This window comes from Heliangelus exortis, chromosome W (assembly GCF_036169615.1).
Source record: "Heliangelus exortis chromosome W, bHelExo1.hap1, whole genome shotgun sequence".
NCBI classification, from domain to species: Eukaryota; Metazoa; Chordata; class Aves; order Apodiformes; family Trochilidae; genus Heliangelus; species Heliangelus exortis.
In genome coordinates, this window is record NC_092453.1 from 6,703,499 (window position 1) to 6,724,077 (window position 20,579).

General features: G+C 47.5%; 1 long non-coding RNA gene and 1 pseudogene across 1 annotated transcript; one reads left to right on the forward strand and one right to left on the reverse strand.

Annotated features, from left to right (window-relative positions):
* Positions 1-3,140: 3,140 nt before the first annotated feature.
* On the reverse strand, positions 3,141-4,682 carry LOC139789288 (uncharacterized). The gene is made up of 2 exons (XR_011723127.1): positions 4,513-4,682; positions 3,141-3,990 (listed from the first exon to the last, which is right to left on the reverse strand). It is a non-coding gene; the product is annotated as an uncharacterized lncRNA (long non-coding RNA).
* An 11,277-nt stretch (positions 4,683-15,959) lies between these two features.
* On the forward strand, positions 15,960-19,383 carry LOC139789176 (olfactory receptor 14J1-like; annotated as a pseudogene).
* Positions 19,384-20,579: the final 1,196 nt, after the last annotated feature.

Here is a 20,579-nt window from a genome sequence, read left to right on the forward strand (position 1 = left end):
GTCAAATACCTTCCTGCTTCCCCTTCTTCGCCTGTCCCTGTTTGCTTCATCATCCTTGGGAGGATTCTGTCCGCTCATCTGCCTGTGGTCCTGATCTGTGCCAGCCTGAATCTGTGTGTTCCTGCCTTCAGCTCCCGACTGCTGCTGACTCCAGGAGTCCAGCCTGGACTTTCCCAGGGCTGCCCTGCAGCCTTGGTGGTGATGTGAGAGTTATTGGGGGAAAGGGGGGGAGGAACATGGTATCAATTTTCCTGTATATTTGTATATATTTAGTAATTTTTCCTATTTATCACTACTGTTTCATTAAAGTTGTGTAGTTTAGTTGCCAACCCATAAGTCTCTCTCCCTAATTCTCTCTCCTTCCTTTATCTGGGACGGGGATTAATAGAGAGCATCTGTCATTCATTCAAAAGTACACAAACTATCTTCAGTATCTAAGCACAAATCTTCATTTTCTATAACTGTATTTTCACAAATATATCCTAGTTGTTCTTTAGGAATACAGGCCTCTGTACTAATTGACTGCCACTTACTCCTGGAGTGATCAAAACTTGCCCAAACATTATGGCCTATGGGCCGAATTACAACATTCTGATGCACAGTTCCTAAGGTCAGGACAGGAAAGATGATTTTCTCCTTGGCAGCGCTAATAGTGAGCACGTAGGCCTCGATTTGCTCACCTTGCGAGTAAGTAAAATTTACAAGTTGCCACCATGCCTGATGATCCTTCTTGAATTGGGTTGTAGAGCTATCTCTTGCTATCATTTCTTTTATTTCTTGGGGTAATATTCCAGATGTTCCTTCCCTCAGAATTCCTGCAGCTACTGTTTGTACCCACTGCTGTGTTTGAGTGCACTGAAAAGCAAGTGCAATCTCTCTATTTGCATTACCGGTGTACTCTGCAAGCTTTAAAAGGTCTTCAGTGGTGTGGTTAGCCACTAGGGTCAGTAATTTAGTTGCTAGTGACTGTGTTTCTGCTAGGCTAAGTATGGATGAGCTCAAAGGCACTTTGAGTTCCCCCAAATGGGAAGTGATGGCACTTAATTTGTTTACCAATACTTCTTGGTCTATAGTGTTCAATACCCCTAGTCCAGTGCCAAACCATCCTGTTACATCTCGTTGCGTGTGCCTAGGGCGCGATCTGGCTGATAACCACGCCTTCCAGCCCTTAAGGCTTTGTTGTATATAGGGCTGGCAATCCTGTTGTAATTGAGTAATATTTGTTTGGATATTTACTTGAATTTTCTTCAATGAATATGTAGGATCTAATAACAATTTTAACTCATTTGATTGCCTAACCACTTAAGGCCCTACATGGGTCAAATTATATGTTCTTTTGCAGCTTGGAAGAGGAGTCTTCACAGTCTTTTTACTAGGTACTTTAGTACTAGAATGCTCAGTGAGTTTGATAACAAACTGGTGGAAAGCAGCTCCGTATTTGCTAGACCATGTACATGTGACTGCGATTGGATGTTCTAGTATTACCTTTACTTCACACTGAGCTTTGTATCTTTCCTTTTCTTTGTCCCCTTCCCAGGTGCAAGAGGCTGGTCCCTTCCTTCTGACCCATATCCTGGGTCCCAGGTTATATGTAAGTGACACAGGTCCCAAAGCTTTCACAGTTAATCTGATTTGTTCACCTTCCTGTCTTTTCACGTTCGTACTCTTACACCCTATCTGGATTTCATCCCCTTCTTCTCCTGTTAAGGAGTCTAATTGGCCTTTGTTTTGACTCCAGTCTTTTTGCTCGTACGCCTGGTTGTTACGTAGCACCTGAATGTTTAAGCCAGACTCAGGGTGTAATACCATGCGTGGTGTGCCAACCCATGGTATTGCCTTAACTATCCGTGCACCCGACCATGGCCATCCCTGGGCAATGTTTTGTGATAAGGTCATACTTATCCAGAGACCAAGCATCAACACTAAAGGTCGCCAGTTCATAATGTCGAGCTCCTTCAGGAATGTTCTTGGCAATGTTCAGGGGCCCTCTTGACTCGGGAGTAGTGGATCCAGCTGGGTCGCTCCTTAATTCGAACTGCAGTGAAGGTGGTGAGCAACACTTGAAAGGGTCCTTCCCTGTTGTGGAATGTTAGAGAGGTTTGGAGAATGTTGGAGAATATTCCTGAATATTCTCGAAGAGATAGGAGGTACGACCCCTTTGCTATGCCCAACCCCATGTTTGGGAGGCCAATTAGATCGGCCCATACTCCGGTGCTACCTGCACCAGGGATTCGCTGTGCTACAGGTAAACACACCGGGTGTCCAATAAAAAGTTATGTTGGTGGCTGGGGTGTGGTCACGGAAGCACTATATAAGCAAAAGTTGCTGCGCAATAAACCAGAAGTCCGTTTATCAACCATATTGGTTGCACGCATTTTCTTTGCCGTTCCCGCACTTCCCATTTCTCTTGCAGAGGTTTTCCTAAAAGATTCTGAACATATATCCAATCACCAGGATTAAAAGGATGCAATTTACAATCAGGTTGCTTAGGTTGGTGATCCACCACCACCGTGGTATTTTTATCAAAGTGCTTCCCCACAACTGTAACATAATCATACACATATTGATTACCTATTTGATCTACAGCCTCACTATTTACAGTCTGCATTGCATAAGGTCTCCCATATAAAATTTCAAACAGGCTCAGTTTTTCTTTTGAGCGGGGCTTCACCCTTAGTCTGATTAGAGCAATAGGTAAGGCTTGGTACCACTGCAAGTTAGTTTCCTGGCATATTTTTGCAATTTGTTGTTTAATAAGATGATTCATCTTTTCTACTTGCCCACTAGCTTGAGGTCTATAAGGCGTGTGCAATTGCCATTTGATTTGCAGTGCCTTACTTATTGCTTGTACAATTTTAGCACAAAAGTGTGAGCCTCTGTCCGAGGAGATGCTCCTAGGCACCCCAAACCTCGGAATGATTGAATTAAACAAGACTTTAGTTACTTCTCTTTCTTTGTTTGTTCTGCATGGGAACGCTTCACGCCACCCAGAAAATGTATCAGTCAAAACCAAGAGGTATTTATACCCCCCTTTCCTTGGGAGTTCAGAGAAATCAATCTGCCACACTCCCCCTGGGAATTTTCCTCTATCAATTACTCTCTGGTGTACCTTTGTTCCCATGTTTGGATTATTTTTCAAACAGTGTTCACATTGGGATGTGACCTGTTTCACTGCTGTGACTAGCTTTGGCCCTGCTATTCTAACTTTTAAATGCTGATAAAGAGGATCTAATCCCCAGTGGGCCTTGTCATATTCTGTTTTTACAAATTGCCATACTAATTTCTCTGGCAGCACTAGTTGTCCTGATTCTAGCTGACCCCATCCACTATCTAACATTTTACCTTTGTTTCTTTGTATCCACTTATGGTCTGATTCCTGGTACTCTGGTTGAAAATTAGTATCTAATTCTTCTGGTACCAGGGCCAATACTAAATCCTTGGCTCTTGCAGCAGCTAATTTAGCTTCCGCATCTGCTGCTCTATTACCTATTTCTGGAACGGTGTTACCTTTCAGGTGCCCCTTGCAATGCATTATGGCCACTTGGGTTGGGAGCTGAACAGCCTCCAGCAACTGTAGGATTTCTTCTGCATGTTTTATGGCTTTTCCTTGGGCAGTCAGCAGTCCTCGCTCCTTCCAGATTGCCCCATGGGTATGCACGATGGAGAAAGCATACTTAGAATCCGTCCATATATTAATTCTTTTCCCTTTTGCCAGCTCGAGGGCTCGGGTAAGAGCTATTAGTTCGGCCTGCTGTGCTGAAGTTCCCACAGGCAAGGGATTTGATTCAATTACCTGCTCTGTTGTAGTTACTGCGTAGCCAGCCATCCTTACCCCCTGCTTTACGAAGCTACTGCCATCCGAGAACCAGTCATCTGCCCCTTCGAGTGGCTCTTCCTTGAGATCTGGATGACTGGAATACACAGCCTCGATGGTTTCTAGGCAGTCATGCTCAATTGGCTCTGCTGACACTCTTCCTTCTAGGAATGATGCTGGGTTGACAACATTAGTCACTTGAATGGTTATGTCATCTGATTCAACTAAAATTGCCTGGTACTTCAGGAACCGAGAAGGTGACAGCCAATGGCCACCTTTCTGTTCCAGTACTGCTGATACAGTGTGGGACACTAATACAGTCATTTTCTGGCCCATAGTGAGTTTTCTGGCCTCTTCTATGTTTATGATTACTGCAGCCATTGCCTTCAGGCATGTGGGCCATCCTTTACTTACTTTGTCTAGTTGCTTAGACAAGTAAGCCACAGCCCTTTTGTATGGTCCCAATTGTTGAGCTAGGACTCCTAGGGCCATTCCCTGGCGTTCATGTGAGAACAGCCAAAATGGCTTTGTTACGTCGGGTAGACCTAATGCTGGGGCTTTCATTAGTTCTTGTTTCAGTCTTTTAAAGGCTGTTTCTGCCTCAGAAGTCCAGACTAGAATATTTTTAGACTCTTTCAACTAATCATACAGAGGTTTGGCATGTATCCCGTACTGGTATATCCACAGACTACACCAACCTGTCATTCCTAGGAAGGCTCGCAGGTCTCTCACCGTTTCAGGCCTGGGCATCTGGCAGATGGCTTCTTTCCTTGCTGTTCCTAAGGATCGCTGTCCTCCAGAGATCTCGTATCCTAGGTAGACCACCTTTTCTTGCACCAGCTGTACTTTCTTTTGGGAGACTCAATAACAGTTTAAACCCAAGAAATTTAACGAGATTGTCCACTCATCACATTGTTCTTCTGTGCTATCAGTAAATCATCCACATATTGCAGAAGAGTGCCCTCTCCCTGTGGCCGCTCCCACTGTTCCAATTCTTTGGCCAATTGATTTCCAAATATTGTAGGGCTATTTTTATAACCTTGAGGTAACACCGTCCAGGTTAGTTGTGTTTTCCTTCCCTTACCAACAAACTCCCATTCGAAGGCAAAAATCTTTTGGCTTTCTGGGGCTAAGGTAAGGCAGAAAAATGCATCTTTTCAATCTAACACTGTAAACCAGATCAGATTATCTTTTAGTTTGGTCAAGAGTGTATAAGGGTTAGCCACCACTGGATGTAGAGTCTTGGTAATATCATTTACAGCCCTTAAATCCTGTACCAGTCTGTAAGTCCCATTTGGTTTCTTGATTGGTAATATTGGTGTACTGAAATCTGATTCACATCCTATCAATAGCCCTAATTCTAAAAACCTCTCTATCAATGGCTCGATTCCCTTCCTATCTTCTAGCCTCAGGGGGTATTGTTTTCTGTTTACCGGTTTAGTCCCTGGTATTAATTCGATAACGATGGGGGAAGCGTGTTTTGATTTCCCAGGTATATCAGTTGCCCACACCGACGGATATGTTCCGTCTGTGATTTGGTTGATGTTATGATTATCAGATTCTGGTTTAACACAACTGATAGTTAGGGCAGTTATGAATTGTTCTTCGTTTACCTGGAGTTCAAGTTTATCTTTATCAAATTTTATTACAGCCCCTAAATTCTCTAACAAATCTCTCCCTAGCAGAGGTTTTTGAGAATTAGGTAAATATAAGAACTGATGAATCCCCATCTGTTTCCCAATTCTGTATTTAAGAGGTTTCAAGAAGAAAGCCTTTTCTGCTTGGCCTGTCACCCCCACAACATGTACAAATTCATCAGATTTTGGTATTAATTCTTGATTTAAGACTGAATAGGTAGCTCCAGTGTCAATTAAAAAATCCAGTTCCTTTTTACTTTCCCCTAGCTCTATTTTAACCAGTGGGTCTGCTAGGGAATGACTCACCGGTCCCCTCCAGTTACCACTATCATGAGCAACCGGAACAACAGATGCCCCTCCAAGTTCTCTGTTTAGTTTAGGGCATTCTCATTGCCAGTGTCCCATTTGGCAGCAATAAAAACATTGATTTGGGTCTCCCTTATTTCGCTGGAACCTTCCTCTCCCTCTCATGGGATAACCACGCCCTCTACCTCTAGCATTTGCCTCTGGAAGCTTTGGAGTTGAATATACTGCTGCCATAATTCTGGCAAGTTTCTTACCCTCTCTCTTTTCTTTTTCTTGTTCCCTATTGTTGTACACTTTCCAGGCCTCATTCATTAAAATTTCCAGATCTCTATTTGCAGGATGTTCAAGTTTTTGCAATTTCTTTCTGATATCTGCACAACACTGCCCCATTACCAATCCCAGCAGTTGTTGTTTACCTATTTCTGACCCAGGATCTAAGGGGGTATATTGTCCCATTGCCGCTCTAAGCCTGTCTAAAAAGTCTGTTGGTGTTTCATTCTGTCCTTGTCTTACTTCAAATAGGGCTCCTCAGTTTACTGCTTTTGGTATTGCTCTTCGCAAGCCCTGTGCAACTAACCTGTATTGCAGCAATAAATCATACTGGCGCAGGTTGTTTGGATCCCAGTTTGGATTACTAGTTGGAAATACTACATCCACAGGCTCCCGTAGCAGTGCAGCCTGTTCCCTTCCAGTTTTTAAAAAAAGTTCTTTTTCTGTCTCTGATAAATCAGATAGCATTAGATCAATATCCTCCCAATCAGTGTCTAAATTCTTTGCAATAAATTCAAACCTTCTAGCGACCCCTTCTGTGTCTCTCCTCAAATTTTTCACTTCCTCTCTCCAATTGTTAAGGTCGCTTGTGGTAAATGGTATTTTTATCCGTGCTTGTTCTCCTAATTTGGGCATTACTTGTCGGAGAAGGGCTATTGTATAGTTCTCTGGGACCTCTTTTTCCTTGTTCTCTGGGATTTCTTTTCCTCCCTCTACTTCACCCTCTCTGGTCTGAGCTTTTGTCTTTATTTCTGCTCCTGCTTTTTCTGCCTCCAGTCTTGCTTTCTCTGCTTCCAGTTTCGCCCTCTCTGCTTCGGCTTTAGCTTCTACCTTAGCTTTCTCTGCTTCAGCTTTGGCTTCTACCTTAGCTTTCTCTGCTTCTAGTCTCGCTTTCTCTATTTCCAATTTTGCTCTTTCTTCTCCTATCTTTGCCATTTCTGCCTCCCTTTCCTTTTCCTTTCACTCGGATGCCCTTGTATAATATGGATGGCTAGTCCCTTCTCCAGGATCATCTCCCAGGTTTTGGGTGTCTGCTCTGTTCTCGCTCTTCTTCACCCTTTTCCTTGTCTCCTGCGGGGCTTTCTCCTCGTCTTTGTCTCCCCCTACTGGCTTTTGCGGAACACTTTTCAATTCTCTTTTTTTGCTTCCCAATTCTGCGGAGCTACTGCCGCTTTCCTGTTGTGATATTGGCAGCGGTACTCCACATCCTGGCACAAGGGGCTGATATTCTTGGAGGCTAATGGTACTTTCCGCTTCAGTATTTTTTCCTTTCAACTTAAGGCATCGTTTCCCTATGCTACAAGCATCAAAACAACGTTCCTTTAGCTTGCTGTTTTTCTGATCCCGTTCTAATGCTAAAACAAAAGGATATTGAGGTGATACATTTATTCCACAATTTTTTTGCCATTCCGGCTTATCCCTTAAGGTAAAGAACATGTCTGCATACATTACTTCATCCCACTTTTCCATTCTACGGAGAAACAGCAGAAGTTGTAGGATGGTATTATAGCTTAAACTTCCCCCCGGTGGCCATTTTTCTCCATCATCTAGTTTATACAGAGGACACCAACCTTGACAATATTTCACAAGTGTCTTTTTCTTTATATTTCCCCCTGGAATTCCACCTAACTCCTTCCAATGCTTTAAAATGCATCCCAAGGGGGTTTTAGCATTAATTTCCTTACTCTGTTAAGTCCCCATTATGCCCACTCCAGAGGTTACAACTGTGGGGGCCCTTTCTCTATTATCAAATTCTATTCAGATTTCAGCAACTTACAATTTCAACACCTTACTCAACTTATTCTAGCATTCAAGAGCACTTCTTATTTTGTTTTAACAATCCACATTCACACCAATCGCTTCGTCCGTCTCTGGCCGGCCCCCTCGCGGGTGACACGGAAATGCAAATCGGGAGTCCGCACTCGCTTTGCAATTAAATTGCGTCTCAGTCACTCACTTTCACACACACATACACACTTTCAGTCAGAACTTTGCACAGGTAACATTTACACAGAATTCACATGTTGCTCTACCGCCTAAGGTCACAAGATGTCGCTATAGACCGCGAATACCTGCCAGTGTCGCAGCAGCCCCCGGGACCCCCTCCCCCCCCGCGAAGACAAAGCTGTAAAACTTTTCTTGGATAGGGACGTAATCACTCAAGACACTTAATTCTCTTAAAAGAGGCACAACAAACACTCAAAACACTTAATTCTCTTAAAAGCGGAAGATAGCACAATCAACAACCAACATATAAGCGAGGGATCCCAGAATCAATGATCACAGCATCAGCAAAAGCCTGTTTTCAATACCATACATTTCTCCTGGGGACTCAAACCCCGAAAGGGACTCAAACCCTTCTCCTTGAAAATCAGGGTTAACCAGACTCAAACCGCTTAACCCTGAAAAGTATTTCACACTGCAATGGAAGGACTTAAATTCTCCTGGGGACTCAAACCCTGGAAGGGACAAACTCAGAGCTAGGCTGGACTCCAATCCTTCAGCCTGGGGGCGTCCCCCGGGTCCCTGTAAATCCTCGGGGACTCAAACCCCCGCAAATCCTGGGGGACTCGAACCCTCGCAAAACCTAGGGGACTCGAACCCCTATAAATCCTGGGAGGACTCGAACCTCTATAAATCCTGGGAGGACTCGAACCTCCCTTTCCCTGGAGGCCTCAAAACGCAAACAAATATATATATAAATACCTTTTCAGTATGAGGAAGGTCTGGTGTCCATTGGCACGTAGGAGCCAGGGGAGTAGGGGAGGCTTATCCGACAGAATTCTTCGGGGGGCCCCAAGGGCGTCACCAGATCCCCCCGGATCACAGCACGACGGAGTCCAGTCCTGCCGCGGTCGCCAAATTGAAGCCAAAAAGGCCTAATAAAACTGTTTAGAGACAGAGTTTTAAGCCTTTAAACAGCAAAGGTATTTATTTGCGGATCTGGGGAACTCCCAGCTCTCGCTGGACAAAGAGTTCCGAGGGTTAACGGAAAGGGTTACGGTATTTATACAGTAAAAGGGGAGGTTACAACATCGTTACATTCTCAATTCTTGCTGACTTCATTATATTGTTACAAGGCAATATCAGACCCTAGACATAACCTTCTTCTTATCTGTTGGTGGTGACATCTTTTATGTTCTTCTTGTGCAGATGTTCACATTCTTTGGTGCCCAGCTGGCGCCTAAATGGCCTTGGCAGTGTCTTGTTTTAAGAACAAGACCTACCATTTTAATTATCTTCGAGACAGAAGTTAATCCCGTTCTGGCCTTGTGTTTGGTTACATTGTTCTAGTGGAAAATGACACGTCTCAGCTGCTTTGTTCACTTCTTTCTCAGTTTAACCCTGAATTTTACTAGTTATGAATACAAATTCATTAACATATATTACAAGTTTTAATTCTACATAAAGTAAATTCACACAAACAGCTTGGCCTGATCTCCTCTTCTTACAGGAGTTAATCCTGTCACGATCTTTCCCTTTTTCACTCCCTGGGACTGAGGTCACATTGACAGCTCTGTAGTTTCCCTGATCATCCTTCTGTGCCTTCTTATATATGTGGATTACATCATCAGATTTCCAGCCTTCCGATGTCTCTCCAGTGAGCCAGGACTGCTGATCAATGATGGAAAGTGGCTTGGCAAGCACTTCCACCAGCTCTTTCAGCACTCCTGGAAGCATCCCATCCCGTCCCATACATTTATGTACATCCTCATGGTGCAGCAGGACACTGACCATCTCCTGCTGGATTATGGAGGAATCTCCCTCCTCTTGGTCCCTGTCTCTTAGCCTAGGGAGTTAAATTCCCTGAATATAACTGTCCCTGCTACTAAAGACTGAGGCAAAGAAGTTATTAAGCACTTCAATCATTTCCTCATCTTTTGGTATCATGTTCCCTCCTACATCTATCAGGTAATGGGGGGGTCATCTGCCTCCTCGTCCTGGTTGGGGGGGTCTGAAACAGACTCCTAATAGAAGATCTCCCTTACTTGCCTTCCCTTTTTTCCTTACCCATAAACACTCAACTTTGTCATCCCTGGAATCAAGCTCCATGCAGTCGAAAAATTCCCTAACATACAAAGTCACACCACCACCTCTCCTTCCTTTCCTATCTCTTCTGAAGAGCTTCTATCCATTCACTGCAGTGTTCCAGCTGTGACAGTCATCCCACCACATTTCTGTGATGACAACTACATCACAGCTGTCATGGCTTCAATCTCGTCCTGTTTGTTGCCCATGCTGTGTGCATTGGTGTAGATGCACCTCAGCTGGGCCTCCTTTTGTCTGGGAGAAGCCCAAATCACCTCCTGATCATACACCAGTATTTCCATAGCCCCCAACCTCACACCAACTCCTGTGTTCCCCCAGCCATATGCAGTGCCCTTCTCCTCCTTCACCAAGACACAGGACTGGGAGCCCTTGCTTGCACACCCTTCTCCCCCAGGTACTGGTATGTCACATTCAGGCTCCTCTCCAGTGACCCCACTTTCACCCCTGGCCCCCTTTATACCTAGTGTAAAACTCTGCTAATTAGCCCTGATATCTCCTGTCCTAAACCCCTTTTACCTCTGTGGGATAATCTCTTCCCATCCCCTGTTAGGAAGCCTGGTCTCCTGTAAATCCAGCCTTGGTCAGAAGAACTAATCCCTGGAGAAGGAGAAGGGTCAGCAGAACTGTCACCTTGGAGGTCTGGCAGGCAAATTTTGGCCTCTTTCAGAGTCTGGTTGAGAGAATCCCTTGGGAGGCAGTCCTAAAGGGCAAGGGATTTCAGGAAGTCTGGACAGTGCTCAAGAAGAAACTCTTAAAGGTGAAGGATCAGATGGCCCCATGTGCTGTAAGATGAACTGGTGGGGAAAGATGCCCAGCCTGGCTGAATAGAGAGATCTGGTTAAAACTCATCTAAAAAAGGAGAGTTTGTGGCCTTTGGAAAAAGGAGCAAGACACTCAGGGAGACTACAAAGATGTCAGGAGGCAACAGAGGGAAAATATTACAATAGCCAAACCCAGTGTGAAATTGATCTGGCTGCTGCCATTGAAGAACATAAACAATGTTTCTATGAATACATTAGCAACAAAAGGAGGGTGAAGGAGAATCCTCATCCTTTTTTGTATGCCAGGAGGACAGTGACCAAGGGTGAGGAGAAGGCTGAGGTACTTAATGCCTTCTTTGTCCCAGCCTTCAGCAGTAGGACCAATTGTTCCTGGGGTACCCAGTCCCCTGAGCTGGCAGACAGGGACAGGGAGCAGAATGGAGCCCCCATGATCCAAGGGGAGATGGTCAGTGACCTCCTGCACCAGCCAGAAACACACAAGTCTGTGAGGCCAGATGGGACCCACACAAAGGTACTGAGGGAGCTGGCAGAAGTGCTCACCAAGCCTCTTGTCATCATTTATCAGCAGTCCTGGCTGACTGGGGAGGTGTCAGAATATTGGAGACTGACAGCTGCCATCCCCACCTACAAGAAGAGCCAAAACGAGGATCCAGGGAGATACAGAGCTCTCAGCTTCACCAGTGCCAGGGAAGGGGATGGAGCAGATGCTCTGAGTGCCATTACACAGCATGTGAAGGACAGCCAGGAGATGGGGGACAGACAGCATGGGTTTGTGAAAGGCAGGGAGTGCTTGACCAACCTGATCTCCTTCTGTGACAAGGTGACCACTGATTGAATGAGGGAAAGGTGGAGGATGTTGACTACCTTGACTTTAGTAAAGATTTCAGCAGTATTGTCCACAAAATCCTTCTGCAGAAACTGGCTCTATCTGGCCTGGAGCAGTGGCCTCTTCAGTGGGTCAAACCCTGGATGATGTCTGGGCCCAAAGAGTTGTGGTGAGTGGAGCTCAGTCTCTGTGGTGGCTGCAGCTGGTGGCTGCTCACCAGTGGTGTTCCCCAGGGTGCTGGGACTGCTCTGGTTCAATCTCTTTACCAATGATGTGGACAAGGGGGTGAGTGCACCCTCAGGCAGTTTGCACATGTCACCAAGCTGGGTGGGAGTTGGTATCTGCCAAAGACTAGAGAGGTTCTACAAAAGGGACCTAGACAGGATGGGTCGATAGACTGAGGAGAAATGGTTGAGCCTGTACCAGTCTGTACCAGAGCTGAAAGTCCTGCATTTTTGTCAAAACAGCCCTAGGAAATGCTAAAGACCTTGGAGAGGCTGCTGGAAAGCTTCCCGGAAGGGAAGGACCTGGGGGTGCTGGTTGACAGTTGACTGAATATGGACCAGCATGTGCTCAGCTGGCCAAGAAGGCCACCAGTATCCTGGGCTGCATCAGAAATAGTGTGGGCATCAGGAGCAGGGAGCTGATTTTTCCCCTGTACTCATCACTGGTGAGACTACACCTCGAATCTAGGGTCAGTCCTGGGACCCTCACAAAAAGAAGAACATTGAGGGGCTGGATCTGGGGACCCACACATGTCTGGGACCACCCCTGGTACCTCCAGTGTCACCCGTGAGTGGGAAGAGGAGGAAAACAAGATTCCCCCTGGCACTGCCTGGGTGTCCAGTGGGAGAGTGGGAGAAGCAGAGCTTGTGTTTCTAGAGGGGAATTGGCTGTGCTGGAAAGGAGGGAGGGAGGGGACATGAACGATGACTTCAGTGTGTGTCCCACTGGGTTCCTGGGGAGCCCCAGGGAGAGCCCCGAGAGGGTTGAGCAAGTGGCAAAGTCTGGCGCTGGTCCTGTGCTGCTGGGCCGGGCTCCTGAGACTGAGAGAGCTGCTGGCAAGCAGAGAGTGCTGCAGAGAGCGAGCTCTGGGCAGGAGCAGCTCCTCTGCAGAGCGCAGCAGGGCTGAGGGCACTGCCTGCAGGCAGCAGGGCAGGGGAGAGGAGGCAGTGAGAGGAGAAAGGCAGCCTGGGCTGGGAGGAGAGCTGAGAGCTGCCTGGGCTGGGAGGAGAGCTGAGAGCTGCCTGGGCTGGGGGAGAGAGAAATCTTCACAGCCTCTGCCATGGTGAGTCTCTGGCTGCAGGGCAGTGAAGCTGGGCTTCCTGGAGGGGGTCTTCCTTCTCCAGCTGGCAGCCTGTGCCACAGCTGCTGGGATCCTTCTGGAGGATTTTGGTGGGCAGGAGGAAAAGTTTTGGCAGAGCAGGGCTGTCCTGGAGCAGCATCAGAGGTAGAGGGCATGGGGCTGCCTTCTGCTGGGGATGGCTGCAGGGGCTGAGGGGGTGTGTGCAGGCCAGGGTGCCCAGGGCTGTCCTTCCGAGCAGGGTCCTGCAGCTCAGGGGCTGTGTGCTGGGGCAGGGATTCTGCTGCCTGCCTGCCAGGGGCAACTCTCAGCCTGCCCGGGGAGCTCAGGGCTGCTCACAGCTCTAGCTGATGCCCAGAAGATTTCTAAGGGGACTTTTCAGGAGTCCCTTCAGGGCAGGGCTTTCCTGCTCCACTCTGAGCTCTCCTCAGGCTCTGCTTCCACTTGTCTCTCCAGGAAATGGAAATATCTTTCTGCACTCTGCAGAAGGCACAGAGACCTTTTTTTTTTTTTCCTTAGCCCTTTTCTGAACTGCTCCTGAGCCCCTGCACAGCCAGAGATGCCCCTGGACAGGTCCGGCTGCTGCCAGGAGGGGTCTGCAGGGTAGAGCTGAGCACTCAGTGCGTGGGATGGGGGCTGTGAGCACTGACAGGGAGGAGAGCTGGGGACAGAGAAAGAGCTGCAGGCAGCAGAGATAGGCAGGGATGGAGAGGGAGCTGCTGCCTGGAAGATGATGGCAGGGGGGATTCCTTCACCTCCCAGCCATCCCCTGAAGAGCTGCTGCCCTCCCTAGAGCTAAACCCTGCTATCTCTCACACAGCACAGTCCCCCAGCCCTTCAGATCATGCGCACTGAATTCTGAGGCTCCTTCCAGCAGCCTCCCCACCAGAGAGGAGAAATGCTGGAGTCTCTGCCTGTTTCTCCCTGTCCCGACTCTCTTAGCAGCAGAATTTGGCAGGTTCCCCTCTTGCCCCTCCTGCTGCTGCCCTTGTTCTTCCCCTTCTTTTTGCTTGGCTGGGGGTGAGGATTTGGGTGCAGCTCAGACACTGATGCTGCAGGTCCTGTCCTACTGCTATGTCCATGGAGGAAAAGCATCCAAACCACCTGAGATTTGGGGCTGTGGAGCTGAAGGGTGTGGCCTTGGGGTCAGCCCACCCTCCTTTCAGGATACCCCATCTTTAAGGTCTTTGCCTCTATGTGCAGTTGAGAGTAGGACCGATGGACAGAGCAGCTGTCCTCAATCTGCACTAAGGGACAGTCCCTTTGCCTCTCAGCACCCTCAGGGTTTCACTTGCAGAGCATCACAAATGCTGAAGGATTTGTGACAGGGAAGAAGCAGCTTTTGGGTCTCAGAGAACAAACAACGAAATATTTTTTAGAATAGTCTGCTGTGATTGCTCCCTGTCTTTTCTCCCGTGGCAGTGCACCATTCCCAGAGTCATCAGATGTCCATCAGCAGCTCCATCAGCAAGTTCCTCCTCCTGGCATTTGCAGACAGGCGGGAGCTGCAGCTCTTGCACTTCTGGATCTTCCTGGGCATCTACCTGGCTGCCCTCCTGGGCAACGGCCTCATCATCACCACCTTCGCCTGTGACCACCACCTCCACACCCCCATGTACTTCTCCTCAGCCTCTCCCTCCTCAACCTGGGATCCATCTCCACCACTCTGCCCAAAGCTATGGCCAATTCCCTCTGGGACAACACGGACATCTCCTACAAGGCATGTGCTGCACAGCTCTTTTTCTTTTTATTATTCATCACAGCTGAGTACTGTATCCTGACTGCAGGGGGTTGGTCTGAAAGGCGGGGGCGTGCGGCGCTGCTGTATGCACAACCCCATGTTTTGACTGTTCAGAGTTACAAGGACACCCTGTCCTGGACGTTAGATTAGGAGAAGGCACAAAGTGAAAAACAAGTGGCTTCTACCCCTGCACCAATAGGATTTGCTTTTGCTGCGTGTGAACGGCACCGGGTGACCTGTAGCAGGTAGTTTCGGTGTGCGGTGGAGGGGGGCGTGACCAGTGTAACAGTATATAAGCGGCTTTCGTACGTAATAAAAGTCCTTTTTTCTGGAAGCATCGACTATACCTCTGTGAGGACTCATCTTTGTCTTCCGCGCCGAACCCCTAACGTCGCCACCTCTCGCATCAAATGGTGGAGAAAGTGGGCAGCAACAGTAGCCATGATGACGGACAAGGTCTAGCCCGTGATTAGGCGAACCAGGGAGAGGGGAGCTGAGATTGGCAGAATATAGCACCAACGAAGAGGCTAAAGAGGCGGGATAGAGTTGACCGGAGATGGAAGGAGCCCGAGTCAGGTAGGAAGGGTCGCTACCTTCCCTCTATCATTGGCTTATTAAAAAAAAAGGAAAGCCGAATCAGTGTCCGGAAAGGCTTGTTGAAAAATGGAAGCCGAATTAGCTGCAGCAAAAAGACTCTTAATAGGTATCCTCGCTAAGCGAGGCAAATCAGTCAATGAAAAGCTTCTAGATAAGTTAATAACGTGGGCTCAGGAGCAGGGACACTTCTCTGCTCCGCCTGAATTGTTTGCATGGGAACACTGGCGGGAGGTTGGTGATTTGATGTGGGACCTCCATTCTCAAAGGAAAAGCAAGCATATAACAGTCTTAGAAGGAACATGGAGAACTGTAACTAATGTATTAAGAGAAACGAAGGCAGAGGCTAAAGTTGCGGCTGCTGCCGTAGCGATACTAACGCCGGAGGTGGAATCAAATATCCTTCCTACAGCACCTCCGCTTCCTGCCCCTTCTGAGTGTGGTGCATCCTGGAGAACGTTCTTAGGGTTAGGGCACAAAAGTTTTGCTGTAAAAGGCACGTCCGGAAAAGCACATCGATCTGTAAACGACTTTTTGTCTGATCTCGAGGCGGAGAAGCGAGCGGAAGTGTCCGCTCCGAGCGCCGGAAGTGGAATGCAGAAAGAAGTGGAAGTGCAGACAGCTTCCCCTCCCGAAATGGGCGGCCCCAGTTTTAGCTTGGTATCCGATTTCGGAGTGGAGAAAGAAACGGAAGTGCCCGCTCCGAGTGCCAGAAGCGAAGTGAAGCAGAATACGGAAGTGCGGACCGCCCCTTCCCCCGAAATGGGCAGGCCCAGTGGTCAGTGGAAGCCGCCCCTAGTACTACCCCCCGCAGAAGCACCGCAAGCTTTTTCTCCTGAAATGGGCGGATCCAGTCTACAGCAGAAACCACCTCTAGATGTGTGCGGCCACTGACTAAAGGAGCTGGGTTTTGTTAACTACCCGTCCGCTTTCTCTGACGATGAAGACAATGTTTCAATTCTGCCGCAAACACGGCAAATCATACAAGGCATCAAAGGTGCCGACAAACCCCGGCCCGAAAGGTGGTCCAGCTTTGTTCGTGATTCCATTCTCGAAGGGGATTGGGAAGCCAGCACCATCCCTTGTCCTATTCTGCTTGATAATAACGGGGCACCCCACTATGAGCAACATGCCTGGAAAACTTTACAGCAAGTCAAAAAGACTTTAAAAGAGGGAGGATTAAAGACGAAGAGCGGCAGGGCTGCTCTGGACTGGCTCTTTACCTCTGTCACCAATAGCCCCCACGATTGTCACAATTTGGCCAGGTATCTGCTCACCCCCTCCCAACAAATCATTTGGGCCAAGGAGTGGGAGCGCCTGGCTCACTTAGAAGCGAACCGTCCTCGAGCACCTGGGGACCCGTTATTAGGGGTGACCACTGAAATGTTCATAGGTTCGGGACGCTTTGGGGATGTCCAGGTTCAGCTTCACTTTCCAGCTGTACTCCACCACACTGCTGCACGATTAGCACGACAGGCCTTCTATGCTGTGCCAGAGGCCATTCCGCTTCCCTCATTTACCTCTATCAAGCAAGGAATGACTGAACCATTTCAGCAATTTGTCGATCGACTTCATCAATCTATCATGGTCCAATCTGACCTAGACCCAGAACAAAAAGTGTCCATGCTTAAATTATTAGCATTTGAAAATGCAAACCCAAAGATGAAGGCGCTATTTTCCACTCTGTCAAAAACTGCTGATGTTGCAGAAATGCTTGAGGTTGCTGCCAGGGCAGTTCAGATGCAACAAAGTCAGGGCATGGCTGGTGCCTTTGCCGCTGCCATGGAGCCTACCCAAAGACTTCTTGCAGCTGTTGTACAAGAAATAGGCAACTCCGAGTGATTCGCTCCTGCCTGTTATCGATGCGGGGCCAAAGGCCATATGAGAAAAGATTGCCCTGTCACAGTATGGTGTGATCAATGCCAAAAAGATACTCACAATAGCTCAGTGTGCAGATTTGCAGGCATGGTTTCAAACTGAAGTGTTACAGCTTTTTTCATTAAAAAAAAAAAAAAAAAAAAAAAAAAAAAAGGAGGGGGGGAGAGAGGTGTGTGCCTTTGCAAAACTAAAGGCTTGGAATTTTGTCTCTAAACAATTTTATTAGGCTATTTTGGGCCTCAATTTGGTGACCATGGAGGAAACCCGGACTCCACCATGCCATGACCCGGGAGGGGTCTGGGAACGCTTTTGGGGCCCCCTGACAAATTTTTGTCGGATAAGCCTCCCCTACCCCCTTGGCTCTACGCGCCAGTGGACACCAGACCTTCCTCATACTAAAAAGGTATTTAAGTCCTTCCACTGCATCGTGAAATGTGCTTTTCATATTGTATTGTATTGATAGGCTTTTGTTAATGTTGTAATTCATGTGATCGTTTATATGTTGATTATGGGATCCCTTGTCTATATGTTGATTGTTGATTGTGCTATTCTCTTCCAATGCTAAGCAGATGAACTTAACTTCTGGCATTTTAACACAGACTACCTATAAAGATCCCTCTACAGGTCAATGGGTAGGACCTAAGTCATTATTTACTGGAAAAGGTTATAGCTGTGTCTCCACAAATTCTGGACTTTTTTGGGTGCCCAGTAAATGGACACGCCCTGCCATGACTGTACGCCCAAGGGACAGGCCTGCATCCATCCACAAGGACGGCGCATAGGGGCAAGATCTGTTTGACAACCTGTGGACCAATTTGTTCGACTTGTTACCCAGGTAGCTTTATGGGTTGCTTAGAGAAGGTGTTAGATTGTTAGTGTATGGATTCTGTAGACTGCTTGTTGTTTGTATTCTTTTTGCTTGAAAGTTAGCATTGCAAAACCATTAATCAAACATGGCTTGTGCAAAAGAAAAAAAAAAGGGGGATGTGCAGGGGGATGGTCTGAAAGGCGGGGGCGTGCGGCACTGGTGTATGCACAACCCCATGTTTTGACTGTTCAGAGTTACAAGGACACCCTGTCCTGGACGTTAGATTAGAAGGCACAAAGTGAAAAACAAGTGGCTTCTACCCCTGCACCAATAGGATTTGCTTTTGCTGCGTGTGAATGGCACCGGGTGACCTGTAGCAGGTAGTTTTGGAGTGCGGTGGAGGGGGGCGTGACCAGTGTAACAGTATATAAGCGGCTTTCGTACGTAATAAAAGTCCTGTTTTCTGGAAGCATTGACTATACCTCTGTGAGGACTCATCTTTGACTTCCGCGTCAAACCCCTGTAGGCAGCAGGTGCCAGGACGGTGCTCGCCCCGCCTGTGCCCAGTTGGGGCTGGCCCAGGTGCGCATGCCCGGGTTAGGCAGGGTGTGGTCCCGGAAGAGGTTCCAGAGCCAGGCGGACCGAAGTTAGCTCCCTGATACTAATCCGAACCAACACTAGCTTGATTGACTCTGCTCGCGAACCGAGCTCGCGCCCACGGCGAGATTCGTCTCTCGCAACAAACCCCTAACGTTGCCACCTCTCGCATCACCTGACCATCATGTCCTACATCTCTACGTGGCCGTCTGCAAACCCCTGCACTACGGGACCCTCCTGGGCAGCAGAGCTTGTGTCCACATGGCCGCAGCTGCCTGGGGCACTGGGTTTCTCACTGCTCTGCTGCACACAGCCAATACATTTTCCCTGCCCCTCTGCCAGGGCAATGCCCTGGACCAGTTCTTCTGTGAAATCCCCCAGATCCTCAAGCTCTCCTGCTCACGCTCTTACCTCAGGGAACTTGGTCTTATTGTGGTCGTTGTCTGTTTGGTTTTTGCGTGTTTTGTTTTCATCATGGTGTCATATGTGGAGATCTTCAGGGCTGTGCTGAGGATCCCCTCTTAGCAGAGAAGGCACAAAGCCTTTTCCACATGCCTCCCTCACCTGGCTGTGGTCTCCCTGTTTATCAGCACTGGAATCTTTTCCTCCCTGAAGCCCCCCTCTATCTCCTCTCCATCCCTGGATCTGGTAGTGGCAGTTCTGTACTCGGTGGTTCCTCCAGCAGTGAACCCCCTCATCTACAGCATGCGGAACCAGGAGCACAGGAATGCCCTGAGGAAATTGATGACTGGATTGTTTTCAAAATTATTAAACTGACTGACTTCTGCAATCCATTCATCATAAATCTCTATAAAGGACAAACTAACCTTCAGCTATATATGTTGGTTTTGGTTATAATGAGGGTTAATTTTTTTTCTTGTTTAATTTTTCTAATATTCACATAAATAAGTGTCATTATCTCTGACATTTCTCATGATGTCTCTTCTTGTTGTGTTTGACACAGAGGCATATCTTGTCCATATACATATCTTGTAATTGTAGCACATGTTTTTGTCCTGGTTTGGGCCAGGATAAAGGTGATTTTCTGTCTTGTACTTTTGCTTTTAACTAAGTCTCTTGTAAGTAGTTGCACTTGCTGAAATTAACAGAAAGTTTCTCAGACAGTGTGTGTTTCTAGGACTGATAACACTCGATGTTTATAGTTACTGCTAGAGACTGGTATGCAGAGCCAAGGACACTGCTCAGCTCTGAAGAAAACATAAAGAGGTCCCACCTGCATCCCTCCTTTGGGGAGGAACGGACAAGATAGATGCCAGAATTGACCAAACAGAGTATTCCATCCCATATACGTCATCCTCAGTATAAATTTGAGGGATCATGAGGGCCAAGCCAGATTTCCTGATTTCCAGCTTCTGGCTGCCTGCCCTTCCTGCCTTTCCTGCTTCCCTTTCCTTCACCCCAGCACCCTGGAAGGATCCCGTCCGTTTGTCTGCCTGTGGTCCTGATCCGTGCCAGCCCATATCTGTGTGTTCCTGCCTCCAGTTCCCAACTGCTGCCGACTCCAGGAGTCCAGCCTGAACTTTCCCAGGGCTGCCCTGCAGCCTCGGTGGTGACGTGAGAGCTATTGGGGGAAAGGGGGGAGGAATGTGGTATCCATTTTCTTGTATATTTGTATATATTTATTATTTTTTCCTATTTATCATTACTGTTTCATTAAAGTTGTGTAGTTTAGTTTCCAACCCATAAGTCTCTCCCCCTTATTCTCTCTCCTTTCTTATAAGGGAGGAGAGAGAGATTAATAGAGAGCGTCTGTTACTCGGTTTAATTGCCGGGCCAGTGTTAAACCGTGACAGTTTTCCAACTGATTTTTTTGGGTCTTTAGATGGTGTTTAACTGACCCATCAAAGGCTCCTTGCAGATGAGGTTTTACAACATCCCACTCATGTAATGATCTTTTCCATTCTAAGGACATGACACCCAGATCTCGCTTATGATATTCCCAATCCCACTGT